This window comes from Aquarana catesbeiana, linkage group LG13 (genome assembly GCF_042186555.1).
Source record: "Aquarana catesbeiana isolate 2022-GZ linkage group LG13, ASM4218655v1, whole genome shotgun sequence".
Taxonomy (NCBI): domain Eukaryota; kingdom Metazoa; phylum Chordata; class Amphibia; order Anura; family Ranidae; genus Aquarana; species Aquarana catesbeiana.
This window is the reverse complement of record NC_133336.1, coordinates 33,630,334-33,650,386: the sequence shown is the minus strand read 5'-3', so window position 1 is coordinate 33,650,386 and position 20,053 is coordinate 33,630,334. Positions and strand designations below refer to the sequence as shown.

Sequence of the window (20,053 nt, the reverse complement as noted above, 5' to 3'; positions counted from 1 at the left end):
AACTGCTCTTGCAGAGGGCAAATGCAATTTCCAAAATGCACAGGCTTTTTACCTTTAGGAAATCAACCCCTATGTGTGTTTTTGTCAAAGAAAAAGAATTTATTTTGATTTTACATGATTTTAGGAATAAATCAGCAGAGCTTCCCCGAATTTAAGCTCTTCCCCTCAGTTTTTCAGCGACTGCACTTCCAACAAGTGCACTTGGTGTGCAATTTCTCAAGTGAACGTTTCACTTGATATTCTTAAATGATTTAAGCCTTTTGTCAAAAACAAGCTCGGGGGAAGCTCTGCTGATTTTTTCAGAAAATCATGTCAAATAAAAATTAATTGTTTTGGTTTGGGCTTCCTTGCATGTGCCCCTCGGATCCACAGCGAACACACTTCAAAATGCTCTTTATGTGGAATTATATGTATAATTAACAATTGGAGTGAAAAATGATTTTGCCTTTGTTAAATACACCCCCCTATGTCTAATGAACAAGGGACAACAACCTCATTAAGGTTCTTTAAAACAACACAAAATATGAATGTTAATTGTGGTAACTTGAAAATACACACCAAAAATGTGGTTAGCATTTAACACACATTGTAAAATAGCTAAAGTGCCGAAATAAAAAAAAAAAAATAAAATATCTATTTTAAAATTTCAAAGTTATGGAGATCTAGCTGTTACAAAATATTATATTAGTCATGGCAGGAGGATAAATCATGAAGAAAGAAGTTTGTGAGAACTCTGTGTGAATATAAAGCAGAAAAACAACTTCATTCCTCTCGCATTATCAATCCTAAAAAAAGGCTGTATTAAAAGACGACAGAAGAGGAATGTGCTAGCTTCAAGACGAAGGCTAGTTTTACCAGACCGAGCGCTTCCGTCTTGTAATTGCTTCAGAGCATGCGTCAGTTTGAGTTCGTCGGACTAGCACACAGACGATCGGTTTGTCCGCTAGAAAGAAGAGTCCGTCGGATAAATTTTAAACAAGTTTAAAATCTAAGTCCGTCCAACTTTTGAGAAAACAAAGTCCGCTGGAGCCCACACACATCGAATTGTCCGACGAAATCCAGTCCGCCGGGCAAAGTCCGCCGTAAAGTCCGCTCGTGTGTACGCGGCATAATTTGTTAATTTTTTATTCCTCATTAATGTACACACAGCACCCCATATTGACAGAAAAACACAGAATTGTTGACATTTTTGCAGATTTATTAAAAAACAAAAACTTAAATATCACATGGCCCTAAGTATTCAGACCCTTTGCTGTGACACTCGTATATTTTACTCAGGTGCTGTCCATTTCTTCTGATCAGCCTTGAAATGGTTCTACACCTTCATTTGAGTCCAGCTGTGTTTGATTATACTGATTGGACTTAATTAGGAAAGCCACACACCTGTCTATACAAGACCTTACAGCTCACAGTGCACGTCAGAGCAAATGAGAATCATGAGGTCAAAGGAACTTTTGAAGAGCTCAGAGACAGAACTGTGGCAAGGCACAGATCTGGCCAAGGTTACAAAAAAATTTCTGCTGCACTTAAGGTTCCTAAGAGCACAGTGGCCTCCATAATCCTTAAATGGAAGACGTTTGGGACAACCAGAACCCTTCCTAGAGCTGGCCGTCCGGCCAAACTGAGCTATCGGGGGAGAAGAGACTTGGTGAGAGAGGTAAAGAATAACCCAAAGATCACTGTGGCTGAGCTCCAGAGATGAAGTCGGGAGATGGGAGAAAGTTGTAGAAAGTCAACCATCACTGCAGCCCTCCGCCAGTTGGGGCTTTATGGCAGAGTGGCCCGACGGAAGCCTCTCCTCAGTGCAAGACACATGAAAGCCCGCATGGAGTTTGCTAAAAAAAAAAACACCTGAAGGACTCCAAGATGGTGAGAAATAAGGTTCTCTGGTCTGATGAGACCAAGATAGAACTTTTTGGCCTTAATTCTAAGCGGTATGTGTGGAGAAAACCAGGCACTGCTCATCACCTGTCCAATACAGTCCCAACAGTGAAGCATGGTGGTGGCAGCATCATGCTGTGGGGGTTTTTTTCAGCTGCAGGGACAGGACGACTGGTTGCAATCGAGGGAAAGATGAATGCGGCCAAGTACAGGGATATCCTGGACGACAACCTTCTCCAGAGCGCTCAGGACCTCAGACTGGGCCGATAGTTTACCTTCCAACAAGACAATGACCCTAAGCACGCAGCTAAAATAAGGAAGGAGTGGCTTCACAATGACTCCGTGACTGTTCTTGAATGGCCCAGCCAGAGCCATGACTTAAACCTAAAAATGGCTGTCCACCAACGTTTACCATCCAACCTGACAGAACTGGAGAGGATCTGTAAGGAGGAATGGCAGAGGATCCCCAAATCCAAGTGTGAAAAACTTGTTGCATCTTTCCCAAAAAGACTCATGGCTGTATTAGATCAAAAGGGTGCTTCTACTAAATAACGAGCAAAGGGTCTGAATACTTAGAACCGTGTCATTATTTCAGTTTTTCTTTTTTAATAAATCTGCAAAAATGTCAACAATTCTGTGTTTTTCTGTCAATATGGGGTGCTGTGTGTACATTAATGAGGAAAAAAATTAACTTAAATGATTTTAGCAAATGCCTGCAATAGAACAAAGAGTGAAAAATTTAAGGGGGTCTGAATGCTTTCCGTCCCCACTGTATGTATGAATGTGGGTTAAGGGACCTTAGGTTGTAAGCTCCTTGAGGGTAGGGACTGATATGAATGTACAATGTATATGTAAAGCGCTGCGTAAATTGACGGCGCTATAGAAGTACCTGAAATAAATAATAAATAAAATAACCTATTAACCAGGTCTAAATGCATTGTGTCTTTAGAGTGTCAATCCAACACAAAAGTGCACTGTGCTAAAAACACTAATTAGAGATCCATACAAACAAAGACACCAAAACAAATACGTTCAGAAATGAAGTTCTGTGTAATAAAATGGAATGACACAGGGAAAAGGTATTGAACACATGAAGAAAGAGAGGTGCAAAAAGGCATGGAAAGCTAAGACACCAGCTGAAATCTATCAGTAATTAGAAAGCAATCCTGCCCCTTGTCAGTGCAAATTAATATCAGCTGGTTCAGTCTTAACTAATGGCCTATTGAAAGGTGTCTCATTACTAAGGTGTCGCACAAGAAATCTCTCATGATGGGTTAAAAGTAGGGTTGTCCCGATACCGATACTAGTATCGGTATCGGTACCGATACCGAGCATTTGCCCAAGTACTTGTACTCGGGCAAATGCTCCCGGTGCTTCCCCGATACCTAAAAGTCAGCTGTGATCGGCGCATGGGGGAGATACAAGCTTCTCCCCCAGCGGCCTTCAGCTGCTTTAGTGACACAGCGGTGATCGCTCACCGCTGACTGTCACTGCATTATCCTCCATGCCCCCTCCTTTCCTCTGTGCCTCTCCGCTGTCCCCCTCCGTTCTTCTCTCCTTTTCTGTCCCCCTCCGCTGTCCCCTCCGTTCCTCTTTCCTCCTCTGTGCCTCTCCGCTGTCCCCCTCCGTTCCTCTTTCCTCCTCTGTGCCTCTCCGCTGTCCCCCTCCGTTCCTCTTTCCTCCTCTGTGCCTCTCCGCTGTCCCCCTCCGTTCCTCTTTCCTCCTCTGTGCCTCTCCGCTGTCCCCCTCCGTTCCTCTTTCCTCCTCTGTGCCTCTCCGCTGTCCCCCTCCGTTCCTCTTTCCTTCCCTGTGCCTCTCCGCTGTCCCCTCCGTTCCCCCCTCCTTCTCTGTCCCCCTCCGTTCTCCCCCTCCGTTCTCCCCCTCCGTTCCGCCGTCTCCTCCTCCTTCCTTTGTGAATAGACAGAGTCAGCTGACTCTGTCCATTCACATAACTGAAACATTGTAATCTCTTGTGATTACTATGTGTCAGTTTATGAATGGAGAGGAGCCGCTGTCTTCTCTCCATTCATTCTCAGTGCAGCTGAGGCTGCAGAGAAAGGGACTGGGGAATCTCTATCCTCTGTCTCTTTCTCTGTCTCAAGGGGGAGATATCAGAGGTCTGTTAAGACCCCTGATATCTCACCAAAGCCCCCCAACAGGGCTGATTAAAAAAAAAACAAAAAAAACACATATTGCAATAAAGAATAAAAAAAAAATTATTGTAAAAAATAAAAATTGTAAATTAAAAAAAACAAAACACACACACACACACACACCGTTCACCCCCCCCCCCCAAAAAAAACAAAAAACAAAAAAACACTGTCACGTGACATAAAAAAAAGTATCGGTATTCGGTATCGGCGAGTACTTGAAAAAAAGTATCGGTACTTGTACTCGGTCCTGAAAAAGTGGTATCGGGACAACCCTAGTTAAAAGCAAGGAGCTCTCTCGACCTTCACAACCTTATTGCTGCAAAACATACTGATGGCATTGGTTACAGAAGGATTTCTAAACTTCTGAATGTTCCAGTGAGCACTGTTGGGGCCATAATCTGGAAATGGAAAGAACATCATTTCATCATAAACCGGCCACAACCAGGTGTTTGTCACAAGATTTCTGACAGAGGAGTGAAAAGAATTATCAGAAGAGTTGTCCCAGAGCCAAGGACCACTTATGGAGAGCTTCAGAAAGACCTGGAATTGGCAGGTACAATTGTTTCAAAGAAAATAAGTAATGCACTCAACCGCCATGGCCTGTATGCACGCTCACCACGCAAGACTTCATTGCTGAAGAAAAAGCATGTTGAAGCTCGTTTATAGTTGGCTGCACAACATTTGGACAAGGCTGTGAAATTCTGGGAGAATATAGTCTGGTCAGATGAGACCAAAATGGAACTCTTTGGATGCCATAATACATACCATGTTTGGAGGTCAAATGTCATATCACTCCAAAAACACCCCAATGTGAAGTTTGGAGGTGTGAATATCATGATGTGGGCGGGGCTGTTTTTCAGCATACAGTACTGGCAAACTTCATATCATTGAAGGAAGGATGAATGGTGATAAAAAATCTTCTGCCATCTACCAGGATGATGAAGATGAAACAAAGGTGGACATTTCAGCAAGACAATGATCCCAAACACAAAGCCAAGGAAATTCTAAATTTGGTTTCAAAGAAAATCAAAATAAACAAGAATTCCGTGTTTAGGAGTAATGAGAACTGCTGCCCCCCTAAAACAAACTTCACAAAGTGAAATCTAAAAAATTTATCAAAATCAAAAGAAGGGAAATGGTGCTGTTCTATGAAGCCAAATTATCATGAATGTAAAACTCTCATGAGTGATGAATAGAGGGTGATAAAAATAAAAATGTGATGCAAGAGAATGATTTCCCAAACACAGGTGAGAAGCTGTGTAAACTGTATAAGAAAGCCGTGTGAGGGCTAATATAGTGTATCCAGCAAAAAACAGTAAAAAAATTGTTAAATTAATTTATATATAGCAAGGTATATATGGTGAAAAAGGGGAGCTGTGTAAGTGCAAAACCCAATTAACGTGCAAAGAGCGTATTTACAATACAAATGAATATAAAACAGCAAGTCCAATAAATGTGCAATAATGTCCATATATCAAAAAATGAATAAAAATAAAGGATAAATTCCCAAAGTGACTGGTGCGAACTCAAAAAGTATATTAAAAAATATTAGTGACATTCTATTTTCAATTCCAGTGCCAGAAATATATGGGTGACTTTTCCGTGCTCCCCTCTCGTATATGCACTCACCAGAGCGCCTTACCCCAGTAGGGGTGAAAGGCGTATATTTGGGATGTACTCCTACCCCTGGTGGCCTGATCCCAGGGTGTATCCTCCTCCGCTCCCAGATTAAAAATATTGGATCTCCACCTGGAATCTTGGTCCCTCCTGGGGTGAGTGATGTATCATGGGGTATGGACAGAAAGATGTTCTCCTCTCCACTGTGAGCTGGGAGTATTCGGGCATCCACATGTAATGTTAGCAGAAAAAAACGGACTCTCATAGCATACCACCATAAAAATACGTTTTTTTATTATAAAAATATAAAGGCAATATAGCCCGATTAAAAAAGGTGGGGAGCTCCAATTGCACCAAATACCATACACTGGATAAGTAAGACACTCTCGGGGTCGGAGCGGCGTGCGTTCCACAGACTGCGCCATGAGAAACCAGAAGTACCAGAAATGACGTAGTGCGTAGCAAGTCCTGCCTTACGTGTTTCGTCATAAGACGTCATCTGAGGCCTTTTTTTTTTTTTTTTTTTTTTTTAGGAAAGGTGAACTTCAAAAAAAAGTGCATACTTGGCTTGACCTGACAACTGTGGTTCCCCTGTTTGTTTACATCCAGCACAACAAACTGTCCTGGCCACATTACAGCCAGGTTTTGCCTTTTAATGGACCATCTCCTATTGTATTCTGTCCTATGGAAGTGTGTAGGACACTAATGTTCACATATGGCCAGGTCAGTGAGGAATTGCGGTGCTGGATGTAAAACAGGTGAACCGCGGCTTTTGGATTGAGGTAAGTATCCATCTTTGGAGAGGAAGGGTGGGTTAGGTTTAAGTCAGGGGGTCAAAAAGATAAATTCCCCTTGTTTTAAAGTGCAATTATCCTTACATGTATGTACTACTAACAGTGTGCCATTTGTTACAACAGTATAAGTGCATAATGCATCTTTTTTATGATGTATATGGCACCTGTTTGTTTTTCTTGGCTGAACCCTTGCGTCTGTGCAGCTACTCTCTCAGAATGAGCCCCTCTAAACCTGTAAATATTGTCCAGTGGCAGTACTGTGATTATTGTTGTGTGAGAAATAAGGGAGTAGCTAGATTGGCCATAATAACTTCTAGTACCTGATTAACCACTTCAGCCCCAGAAGGATTTACCCTCTTGATGTCCAGGACATTTTTTGTGATACGGCATTGCATCGCTTTAACTGACAATTGTGCAGTTGTGCGACTTTGTACCCAAACAAAATCGATATCCTTTTTTTCCCACAAATAGAGCTTTCTTTTGGTGGTATTTGATCACCTCTGCGGTTTTTATTTTTTGCGCTATAGACAAAAAAAAATGTAAATTTTGGAAAAAATTATTTTTATTTTTTTACTTTCTGCTATAATACATATAAAAAAAAAGTATCCATCAGTTTAGGCCAATATATATCCTGCTTCACATTTTTTTATAAAAAAAAAAAATAAAATAAAATAAATCACAATAGGCGTATATTAATTGGTTTGCGCAAAAGTTATAGCATCTACAAAATTGATAGGTTTTGGGGCTTTTTTTTATGTGTAATGGTGGTCTATGATTTTTAGCTAGACTGCAACATTGTGGCGGATAAATCTGACCCCAAGTGACACTTTGTGGGGACCAGTGACATTATTACATTGATCAGTGTTATAAAAATGCACTGATCAATATAAAGTGACACTGGCAGGGAAGAGGTTAACACTAGTGGATCAAGGAGTTTAACTGTGTTCCCTGGGTTTGCACAGGAGAGCCAACCTGCCGCCATGTATATACAGTGGCTGGTCGGCAAGTGGTTAAACACCGCTCTCACCTAGCAAATAATAAGATACTACTTATTAGGGCTGAAACAACTCATCAACATAATCGATTATAAAAATATGCAAATGTGTTCCTAAAAAAGTATATGGAACTGAAATAGTTTTCAACTATTTTCATTCTCATTTAGTTGGTCAGCTGATTAGTTGGCCTGCATACAGAATGCATTATTTGGTTACATATTAGGAAATACAGTGCAGCTCACATACAGCTAAGTACACCATTCATATATGCCAGTAAGGGCCTGAGAACTTGTGAATGTGTGTGAAGAGCAATGACTTATGGGACATGTTCTGGGCAAATTGAAGGAAGTGATTTAAAGTGATTCTAAAGGCAGAAGTACCCTAATGCAAAACCTTCTGTGACCAGCGACTAACACAGCCCCCCCCCCCCCTGTATACTTGCCTGATCCTGATCTTGGTCTAGCGCTGTGCCTGTGAGGAGGGAGCAGTTGGGGCCAGAAGTGCTTGTGGGGGTTCCCAGAAGAGGAGGATTGAGGCTGCTTTGTGCAATACCATTGCAGAGTACAGGTAAGTATGACATGACATATTTGTTTAAAAAAAAAAAATAAATAATACTACAATGTTTACAATCGCTTTAAGGGCTCTGTGCATGGAAGATCAGCATCTGAACTCAGAGAAGCTTGAGGCTGATAGATTGGGGCTAAGATAAAGCATTACAATTTTTTTTTTTTAACGTAAACGCTTACAGTATTTTGCATTGGGTTCAAAATTATTATATCCATGCAAAAAAGCTTCAGCCTTTAGTATTGCTTGCTGACCAGATGCTGTATATATACGGAGGCAACGTGGATCTGCAGCGCAGGATCTCATACCTAGTGCGTGATCCTGCACTTCCGGCCCTGGGGTGATTAGACACAGCGGGAGATGATCGGGGGGTATGGTGGACTTCATGTCCACCTGCACCCGCCGATGCTTTGGTATACAGGCAGAAAGGCGGTCTCCATATGTAAACAAGGCAGGTCCCCCATTCTGTCACTACAGAAAACATGGATCCTGTGTCTCCGCTAAGCAGGGGCACGATTCATGTTCTAGTACAAGCACCTCCCCCGCAGTAGTAAAGCACTGGTCAGGCACGCATTTAACCCTTTAATCGCCCATGATGTTAACTCCTTCCCTGCCAGTGACATTGCATATTTTTTTTATCACTGTATTAGTGTCGCTGGTCCCCAGAAAGTGTCAAACGTGTCATTTAGTGTCCGGACTGTCCACCGCAATATCGCAGTCCTGCTAGAAGTCGCCGGTCGCCGCCATTACTAGTATAAATAAAAATACCCCATAGTTTGTAGACGCTATAACTTTTGCACAAACCAATCAATATACGCTCATTGGGATTTTTTTTTCCCCAAAGCATGTAGCAGAATACATATTGGCCTAAATTTGAAGACATTTTTAGATTTTATTTTTTTTTTTTTTACTTTTATTTTTTTTTCAAGTTTTATAGCCAAAAGTTAAAATCTTGATTTGTGTAGTGTGTTTTTTTTTTTATAGCACAAAAAATAAAAACCGCAGAAGTGATAAAATACCACCAAAAGAAAGCTCTATTTGTGGGAAAAAAAAGGACGTCAATTTTGTTTTGGTACAGCCTCGCACAACTGCGCAGTTGTCAGTTAACGTAACGCAGTTCCATATCGCAAAAAAAATGGCCTGGTCATGAAGGGGAGGGTAAATGTTGCTGAGGTCAAGTGGTTAAGGCATCTTGTACACTGGAACTTCGAAAAAGCTCAGTACAGCCTGTGTTTTTTTTTTTTTCCCCCTGAGCTAAAATGGAGTCCATTGTTTACAATGTGCCTGTACGCACAAATGCGTAAACAATCACTGCATATTTTTGAATAATAATAAAAAAAAAATCTGCGTTCCCTCATAATTATTATGCACCGGTACATGCAAATATGTGCATAAATATTAGTTAATTTTCCCTAGGCATGTAGTGTGTGTGTAAATATGCACATAAATACGCGCAAAACAAACACCTGACATTACGTCCAAAAAAGGAGCGAGAGATCATTTGCCTGTACTCTGCAGTGCCTGGCTGTGGAGGGGGTGGGTGAGGCTGACTCAGGCACTCGCGCTGCGCTGAGAGGCTGAGCCAGCTGCTGATTAGGTATGTGTGTGGATCACGACATTATTGTTTGGATACATCTAGGGACTGGAGAGGCTCTGTGATGTCAGCTGACAGTGGGCGCTAGGCACCCCTGCCAGTGGATTGAAATTCAACTGGTCCCTGCTGAACCAGATGAATTTTGAACCATGTATGGCCAGCTTAAGGGAGGTTACTGAGTGTACAGAAGGCTTACTGATTGGAAAGGGAGATTATTTCTGAGAGGTAAGAGAAGAACGGGGTGGCGGGTTATTAAGCGTAATGGAGGCTTAAGCTGTCCATAGGCAGCCTGTTGGCACCGACTGGCTGAATGAGAGAAAACAAAACCATCATTTTGTAATGTTAAAAAAAATCTTCTTTTTATACACATGATAATGTTATAGTTACAAATCCATTCTATCTCATTGTACTATCCTGCACACTTTATCACAAACCGTAAAGTCTTCCATTCTGTAGCTGTCTTGGCAGTTTACAGCTTCCATTGTTATCGTTTCTTCATGTCATTTTTCCCGGATTTGTTTACAGTTTATTTTGTTTTTTAATAACGATAACTTTTGAGTGTAAGATTTGTTTTTTTTATGGCCAACAATTTTCTGCCTATTATTGCGGGAACACTAGTCTGTTTCTATTCAAGGAGGATAATAAAAGCCATAGAAGTTTACAGCCCCCGCGGGTTCGCTTGGGAGTTTACTTATTGTGAAATTAGCTGGATTATTATTTAATAGGACGAGCAATTGAGTTAGGCGAAATCTGCGTATTAAAATATAACAACTATATGCGCAACTACAACCAGAGATGATAAACAGACAGCTAACATTAATAAAAGTGATTCACACTCAAATCGACAAAAAAGAATGCGATAGGTTGGGAGGCCCTTGGGCGGATGGGTTTTCCTCCATACTTCATTAAGTGGTTACGCACGCTTTACAAAAATTCAACTGCCTTCATTATACTGGGGGGGTGGGGGGGTTGTCTGTTTGGGTCCTTTTCACTGCGTAGGGGCATGCGGCAGGGATGCCCCCCCCCCCCCCCTCTCTCAATTACTTTTTGCCATTGCAATGGAACCAATAGCTGAAGCCCTTCGCACCTCTTTGGAAATCAAAGGTCTCTGCACTGGCTGGCTGGAGGAGCAGGTGGCCCTGTATGCAGATGATCTGCTTCCCTTCCTGAATGATCCGAGTTCATCCCTACAAGGGCGCTCTTCGGATGCTGAATGAATTATCTGCAATAACGGGTCTTTGCGATAACTGGACCCAGTCACAACTGTTCCAAATTGACCCTGAAGCGAAAGCCCTGCCTTCCCTTGATATGACCTTACAATGGGTGGAGAGGTTCAAATATCTGGATGTTTGTTTCCTGCATTGCCTCTGGATGTCTTGAATTGAATTTCTTGCCCGTCCTCTGTGAAGGCAAAACTTAAGGCATGGGAGAATCTGCCACTGTCGTTGGTAGCATAAATCTCATCAAAAAGAAAATTCTGTCCAAATTCACCTATTTAGAAACTCCCCTTACTGGATACCTAAATGTTTGTGGTGTTTTTTTTTTTTTTTTTTTTTTTTACTAAATTGAACCAACTTTTTTTCCCTCCTTTTTTATGGGGCCCCCATCCGCCCCGCTGCAAATTGTCCACCCTAATGAAACCTTCCTCTCAAGGAGGTTTGACACTTCCTGACTGCTTCAAATATATTACCTGGCTGCCCAAATGGTCACTGCCCATTGGGGGCTATGCCTGGATGCTAAAATTAAAAAATAATGTGTCTGCGCTAGAAAAAAATCACTACACTCAAAGTGCAGTATTAATAAACATAAGCAACCTGAGTGTTGAAATAAAATATAAAGTGCACAATACTATATAAACAGAGAATGTGAATGATCAAACAAAGTGACATATCAATTAAAATAACAAATAAATACTGGAGGGTATAGCAAATGGTGAATAAATAAAGTCCAAAAACGTGAATATCCAATGATGTAAAAGTGCCCGAATAAATTAGTCCCAAAATTAGGTGATTTTCACATATTCTATCTTCCAAAATGTGCCACCAAGAAACATGCTGTAGTGTCTTCCAGCCGCCCCCACAGGTGTATATGCTCACCTTCTTGTGTGTGACACAGCGATTAAACTATGTCAAACAAAGCCTTGGAGCCACTCCTGTGCTCATTAGGAACCAGCTGTGTAAACTTCCAATGTTCTCAAATGGAGATGGTTTATGCAAGAGAAAAAAACTCCATAGCGCAATATGTAGGTATAAAGCATTTAATAAAATAATTAGCTCCCCTGTCTGGGGTACTCACATATTGTGGGTGCGTGAGTGCACCAACCATATCAAGCATAAAACGGATGATCTCCCGGTGTGGCGTGCGGTGTAGCGTGTGTAACGAAAAGACTCCTTCTCTCTCTCTGCTGACAGCTCCGTCCAGGCCCCTCCCCTACGCGTGTTCGGCACCGGGACCACGTGCCTTCTTCAGGGGGATCTGATTGGACGAGAGCTTCAGAGTGAATATATATATAGCTCCGGCGGCCATTTTGCCTGAGACCGCAGACATATTTGTGTCTATGGCGGCCATTTTCCCTTAGGCCTTAAATCAGGTTGACGTACGCCGTGTCAATCATGGCAGCCATTTTGCCTAAGATTACAAAACTAAACTCTAATGGGCAGTAAAGGTAAGCACAGCGGCCATTTTCCCTAAGACTACACTTCTGTTAATTAACCAGAAGTGTACTATTAATAACAGGATCTCACAATAAATGATCCAATGGGATGTTGAGTATTAACTTCAATGTAAATCCTATATTGATATAATTCAGGATGGAGCGGTCTGGCAAAGAGAGTATCACTACACACCACACACGTATAGATCGCCACAAACGATATCACATAATGCCCTAACTGGTAAATAACCTACAGCATTCTATACAAGGGTTGACCAAAGATAAAATTAAAATATTACTAAAATATTAAAAACAAACATAACATACTTTATTCTAAACATTATTGATCGCATAAAAAATCATAAACATCCTATAAAATATTGACTAAAAGGATCTATTCTAAAAAATCATTCAAAATGAATAAATTATTCTTAGAGTCACTGTGGGGAGGTAATAGAACTATCAAGGGGAAAGAACATCAATGTGTACAATCTATATTGGATGCCCCTGCTGAGCCCAATAGATAGGGCATCCCTTATAACTCAAAAACAAGAGAGAACAAAAATAGAAAATGTACCGCCAAAGTAAACCGTATCAGTAATTACTAAGGAAACATCTCAAATCGAAATCTCTATTTAATCCTCCAGGAATCAAAGACCCAAGCTGGTGTATCCACCAGGATTCTCTTTTACTTATCTCTCTAACGAAATTAGAACCCCTCCAGTGGCGTTTGGGCGCCTCAATCCCCCAAAACTTCATGCCTGCGGTACTTTGGTTATGTACCCTCTTAAAGTGCACATACAGACCATGTTTATCGGACCCATTGCATATGTGCCTCACATGTTCTTCCATGCGGTCTCTGAGAGCCCTGGTGGTCCGCCCCACATACAACAGGTTACATGGGCACTTTAAGGCATAGACCACCCCTACTGTATCACAGGATATAAAATCCCTAATCTTATACGAAAAATTGTTTCTAGGGTTCAAGAACTCCTTTAACCTCCTAGTGTTGCCCGGGATCCTCCTACAACTGTAACACCTGCCACAGCTGTGGAATCCTTCTAGGTCCAGGAACATTTTAGGTTTTAGAGGGGGAGGATCTACCACATTGTGTATCAGCCTGTCCCGCAAGCTGGGAGCTCTCTTAAAAACAAATTTCGGTTTATCCGGGAGAACATCCTTGAGTTGGGTGTCCTGTTTCAACACACTCCAATATTTGCATATAATCCTCCTTACTTCGTGGCTTAACCGGTAACCGGTAATGATGTTCATGAGGGCATTAGTGTAGTACTTGATTATTCAGCACAAAGCCACGAAGTAAGGAGGATTATATGCAAATATTGGAGTGTGTTGAAACAGGACACCCAACTCAAGGATGTTCTCCCGGATAAACCGAAATTTGTTTTTAAGAGAGCTCCCAGCTTGCGGGACAGGCTGATACACAATGTGGTAGATCCTCCCCCTCTAAAACCTAAAATGTTCCTGGACCTAGAAGGATTCCACAGCTGTGGCAGGTGTTACAGTTGTAGGAGGATCCCGGGCAACACTAGGAGGTTAAAGGAGTTCTTGAACCCTAGAAACAATTTTTCGTATAAGATTAGGGATTTTATATCCTGTGATACAGTAGGGGTGGTCTATGCCTTAAAGTGCCCATGTAACCTGTTGTATGTGGGGCGGACCACCAGGGCTCTCAGAGACCGCATGGAAGAACATGTGAGGCACATATGCAATGGGTCCGATAAACATGGTCTGTATGTGCACTTTAAGAGGGTACATAACCAAAGTACCGCAGGCATGAAGTTTTGGGGGATTGAGGCGCCCAAACGCCACTGGAGGGGTTCTAATTTCGTTAGAGAGATAAGTAAAAGAGAATCCTGGTGGATACACCAGCTTGGGTCTTTGATTCCTGGAGGATTAAATAGAGATTTCGATTTGAGATGTTTCCTTAGTAATTACTGATACGGTTTACTTTGGCGGTACATTTTCTATTTTTGTTCTCTCTTGTTTTTGAGTTATAAGGGATGCCCTATCTATTGGGCTCAGCAGGGGCATCCAATATAGATTGTACACATTGATGTTCTTTCCCCTTGATAGTTCTATTACCTCCCCACAGTGACTCTAAGAATAATTTATTCATTTTGAATGATTTTTTAGAATAGATCCTTTTAGTCAATATTTTATAGGATGTTTATGATTTTTTATGCGATCAATAATGTTTAGAATAAAGTATGTTATGTTTGTTTTTAATATTTTAGTAATATTTTAATTTTATCTTTGGTCAACCCTTGTATAGAATGCTGTAGGTTATTTACCAGTTAGGGCATTATGTGATATCGTTTGTGGCGATCTATACGTGTGTGGTGTGTAGTGATACTCTCTTTGCCAGACCGCTCCGTCCTGAATTATATCAATATAGGATTTACATTGAAGTTAATACTCAACATCCCATTGGATCATTTATTGTGAGATCCTGTTATTAATAGTACACTTCTGGTTAATTAACAGAAGTGTAGTCTTAGGGAAAATGGCCGCTGTGCTTACCTTTACTGCCCATTAGAGTTTAGTTTTGTAATCTTAGGCAAAATGGCTGCCATGATTGACACGGCGTACGTCAACCTGATTTAAGGCCTAAGGGAAAATGGCCGCCATAGACACAAATATGTCTGCGGTCTCAGGCAAAATGGCCGCCGGAGCTATATATATATTCACTCTGAAGCTCTCGTCCAATCAGATCCCCCTGAAGAAGGCACGTGGTCCCGGTGCCGAACACGCGTAGGGGAGGGGCCTGGACGGAGCTGTCAGCAGAGAGAGAGAAGGAGTCTTTTCGTTACACACGCTACACCGCACGCCACACCGGGAGATTATCCGTTTTATGCTTGATATGGTTGGTGCACTCACGCACCCACAATATGTGAGTACCCCAGACAGGGGAGCTAATTATTTTATTAAATGCTTTATACCTACATATTGCGCTATGGAGTTTTTTTCTCTTGCATAAACCATCTCCATTTGAGAACATTGGAAGTTTACACAGCTGGTTCCTAATGAGCACAGGAGTGGCTCCAAGGCTTTGTTTGACATAGTTTAATCGCTGTGTCACACACAGGAAGGTGAGCATATACACCTGTGGGGGCGGCTGGAAGACACTACAGCATGTTTCTTGGTGGCACATTTTGGAAGATAGAATATGTGAAAATCACCTAATTTTGGGACTAATTTATTCGGGGACTTTTACATCATTGGATATTCACGTTTTTGGACTTTATTTATTCACCATTTGCTATACCCTCCAGTATTTATTTGTTATTTTAATTGATATGTCACTTTGTTTGATCATTCACATTCTCTGTTTATATAGTATTGTGCACTTTATATTTTATTTCAACACTCAGGTTGCTTATGTTTATTAATACTGCACTTTGAGTGTAGTGATTTTTTTCTAGCGCAGACACATTATTTTTTAATTTTAATACTATACACGAATATGGAACGTGATTGAGTGTTTGCAGCTGGACTCCACTGTTCACTTATTACTCTATAGGCATTTGTCCGTAAGTGGCTCGCAAGGTTTTTAGCTATTATTCTATGCCTGGATGCTACCAATGTGGCTATAAATTTTAGATGCAGCAGTACCATCTTCCTTGGTGCTTTACAGTCTCGTCTCTATAGAGGAGCCAAAGCCCCTTATCCACTGATGCCTTCCATGCTCGCCACCATTAAGGCTTGGAGTGTGAGCTTTAGTTTCGAATCCCGCTCTTCACAACAGTTATCTCTGAATACCGCTCTCTGGCAAAATCCCACTCTACCTCATTTTAACTCCCTCCTAGACCCCCAAGCCTGGGCTAAATCTAACATTAAACTGTTATCACATCTGATTGATCATGGCAATCTGATTTATTTTCTTATTCTCTGTACAAAATTTAACTTTCCTGACACCTTTTTGTTTTTCGAGACTGGCAGCTATCTCATGCCTTCGGCAGCCAATTCTCCCATTCCACAGTGTCTGATCTGGTGGTTAATAGATCTCCCAGACCTAGATGGAGATGATTGGTCGGACATATGGGATTTTGCATTTAAACATCTTGTTTCACTAAGAGACAGACTCATCCAATTCAAGATGGTACAAAGAGCTTGCTTCACTCCCTACAGAGTTCACAAAATAGCTTTTCCCTCTCCTCCAAATTGCTGGCACTGCAACCACCCCATGGGAGACTTTACTCACAATTTTTGGTCCTGCCCGGACACTGGCATCGTGATTTTTTACTCCTGTCACTAGGAGCAGCTGCCGACACTGGCTGGAGGGAGGATTAGGCTTTTCCTCCCTCCAGTCAGCAGGGGGCGACAGACAGCCATCAGACTTTCCTTCCCCTCTCCCCTTATCACATGACTGGAGAGAGGAAGGAGAGGATACCTTCATTCCAGGAGAGCTGTGAGTGGGGGGGGGGGAGGTGAGAACTTATGGAAGAGAAGCCTCTGACTGGGACACCTGATGTAAATGAGGACTCTGAGGAGAACTCCTCCTTATGTTAATTGTTGTTTTTTTTTATTATTTTTTTTTTTATTAGAGAGACATTTGGAACAAATTTTAGCAACCAGAACACTTTGAATTTTAATTCATTCCCCCTTCTCCTAGGTAGACATTTGTGCATTGCAGGAATGTGTGCAAAATTGCATGCATTCCTGCAATAAATTAACGCACACAGTCCTTTTACAGGTTTCTATGCAGAGCTGCACCAGATGCTCCAGTTTTAGTAAATTAACTCCACTGTTTACTTATGAGAGCCGACTTAACTGGTCCGACACAAGTCGGTCTGACTTTAGAAAAGTTTCCTGCTCTACTTTGGTCCATTTTCAGCCCATTCAATATCATCATTGAAGTCGGATCCTCATCCTAACCATACGACTTGTGACATCCGATATGGTGATTGCAGCAGCAGTAAAAGGAATTTTTATGTCACACTGGGATTTTTTGATTGGTCAAAGGACAAGTCACTATCACTATCACTATCAAAGTCGGTGCAAAATTGTATCCTGTTCATTCAAGTCAGATGGAGGTAGGAACGATGTCGCTGTGCAAAGTTGGATGACAGTCGCGTTGTACCCGTGTGAACCAGGCCTTAAAGCGGAGGTTTGCTGAAAAAAAAATATTAAAAGCCAGCAGCTACAAATACTGCAGCTGCTGACTTTTAATATATGGACACTTAGTGCCGGTTCACACTAGAAGCGGCACGACTTGCAGGTCGCCTCACCGAGGCAACCTGCACACGACTGCCGCGGCGACTTGCAAGACGACTTCTGTATAGAAGTCTATGCAAGTCGCCCCCAAAGTAGTACAGGAACCTTTCTTCTAAGTCGGAGCGACTTGCGTCGCTCCGATTAGAACGGTTCCATTGTACAGAACGGGAGGCGACTTGTCAGGCGGCTAGGTCGCCTGACAAGTCGCCCCCGTGTGAACCGGCTTTTACCTGTCCAGGGAGCCCGCGGTGTCGGCAGCCGAAGCCGATCCGTCCTTCGTCTCTCGGCTGCTGCCGCTGCCATCCTCGGTATGGGAATAAGAAAATGAAGCCATGTGGCTTCACTTCCTGGTTCCCTACTGTGCATGCGCGAGCCCTCACAGGTCCCTGCTGTATTCTGTGTCTCACAGTGGGGGAGGGCGGGGTAGGCGGCGGAAGTGGCGTAGGTCACCGCAAGCTCCGCAGTGATCTATGCCAGGAAGTGGGAGCAAATACCTGTATTAGACAGGTATCTGCTCCCTCCTCCCCCCTGAAAGGTGCCAAATGTGACACCAGAGGGGGGGAGGAATCCAAAAAGTGGAAGTTCCATTTTTGGGTGGAACTCCACTTTAATGGCACACCTTGGTTTTGCACTCATTAACTTGCATAATACCAAAGTTCCATGAGTTTTAGTGCAAGTGACCTTGTCCCAGCACTCACACGAGCGATGGCAGGTTTTTTCTGTAAGCAAATTTTTTGTATTTGCAAATGATTTAGGTATGCCAAGGTTTGCCCCTCCGTGGGCGCTAGTGTATTTGTAAGCTTTTAATTGACAATAAAAAGACCTTCAAAAAAAAATGCGATAAGTGTAGCGATAAACATTTAGACAATCATGAGTGATGTACTAATCTAGACTCCATCAAAAGAAAATACTTTGTAATACTTTGTAAATGCTCACCTTGAGTACGGGATATAGGAGCTCTGTGAGAGCTTGCTGTGTATGTGTGTATATAAGTATGTATGTGTGTGTGTGTGTATATATATATATACACACACACACACACACACACACACACACACACACACATACATACATACATACATACATATATATATATATATATATATATTATATCATTTTTTAAATTTTTTTTTTTAATGATTTTATTGAAATATTTTACAATATTTGTGTTCTTCAAAGTACGCCTTGTGAATGTACACAACGCTCCCGGCGATTTTTTTTTTTTTTTTTTTCCATTCTTCATAGCATCCTTGGAAGTCTTCAAGTGGGATGGCGTTCAGATCCTGTGTAGTGGCTCTTTGGAGATTATCCACACTACCAAAATGGAATCCTTTCTCATGTTCAAATCCTGAGTCATGATTTCATGAACAATTGACTCGGTAATTACCATTTCTTCTGCAATCATTCCGATAGTGAGCCATCGATCACGGTTGAAAACAGACCTCACTGCATCCACATTCTGTTCCATTTTTTTACCAACGGCTCACTATCAGAATGATTGCAGAGGAAACGAGAATTACTGAGTCAATTGTTCATGAAATCATGACTCCGGATTTGAACATGAGAAAGGACGCCATTTTGTTAGTGTGGATAATGTCCAAAGAGCCACTTCGCAGGCTCTGAACGCTTTCCCACTTGAAATAAAAAATAAAAAAATCTGCTATATGCAATGTTTTTTCACAGGGGAGCCCTGATCCTCATCTCTTCTTTTTGGGTCCCCAGCCGGCGGTCCCAGCTACCCCCCACCCCCCCCAACTGAGGGCCCCTAAATAGCAAGCCTCTTGCTATTTCCCCTTTGGGTGATCTCATGTACATTTCAAGGATTTTGACATACTTTGTTGCAGATTCCTACCTTTTTGTTATTCTGAAGAAATCCCTGTGTGTTTGTCTGAGTCCATGTGCACAAGTGAGTCTAATGGGAGTGGTTTCTTATCAACTAGCTGCTGTACCTGTAGGGCTCTAATGAGGAAATTTGCAGGGCCTGCTTCCTTTTTAGATGTGATTTCCTATTGGATTTATCTTACCAAAAATTACATTTTTGTTGCAGGGAATGCCTGAAATCTGACTTGTATCTTAGTGTACACATTCAGTATACAGAAAGCCTCCAGGTAGCAATATTGCATTTCACAAATTACAGAGCTGCAGATTGGAAAGGAAATGAAATGTAATTTTTTAATAACATTCAATTACAATATAACAATTTTATATGCTAAATTATTATTATTAAGTGGGACCCGGGAAGAGAAGGATCAGGGCTGCCCTGTGCAAAACCACTGCACACAGCAGGTAAGTTTTTAACATGTTATTAAAAAAAAAAAAAAAAAAAAAAGAGACTTTACAACCACTTTTTTTTAAAAGGTATAATTTTATCAACCGAATTAACATTGAGAGAGAGTGTGTGTGTGTGTGTGTGTGTGTGTGTGTGTGTGTGTGTGTGTGTATATGTATATGTATGTATGATATATTACAGTATTTCTCAAAAGTGAGTTCACCTCTCACATTTTTGTTATTATTTTATTATATCTTTTCATGTGACAACACTGAAGAAATTACACTTTGCTACAATG

At 41.6% G+C, this 20,053-nt stretch overlaps 1 protein-coding gene across 7 annotated transcripts in view; it reads left to right on the top strand.

The window, feature by feature from the left end:
• CEP128 (centrosomal protein 128) overlaps positions 1-20,053 on the top strand; it is a 361,449-nt gene that overhangs the window by 35,699 nt on the left and 305,697 nt on the right. The window contains exon 1 of one of the 7 annotated variants that reach the window (XM_073610791.1): positions 7,880-8,007. The exons of the other annotated variants lie outside the window; for them this stretch is intronic. The gene's annotated coding sequence lies outside the window, so the exon portion shown is untranslated. Of the gene's footprint in view, positions 1-7,879; positions 8,008-20,053 lie in introns of those variants that run through there. 7 annotated transcript variants of the gene reach the window in all.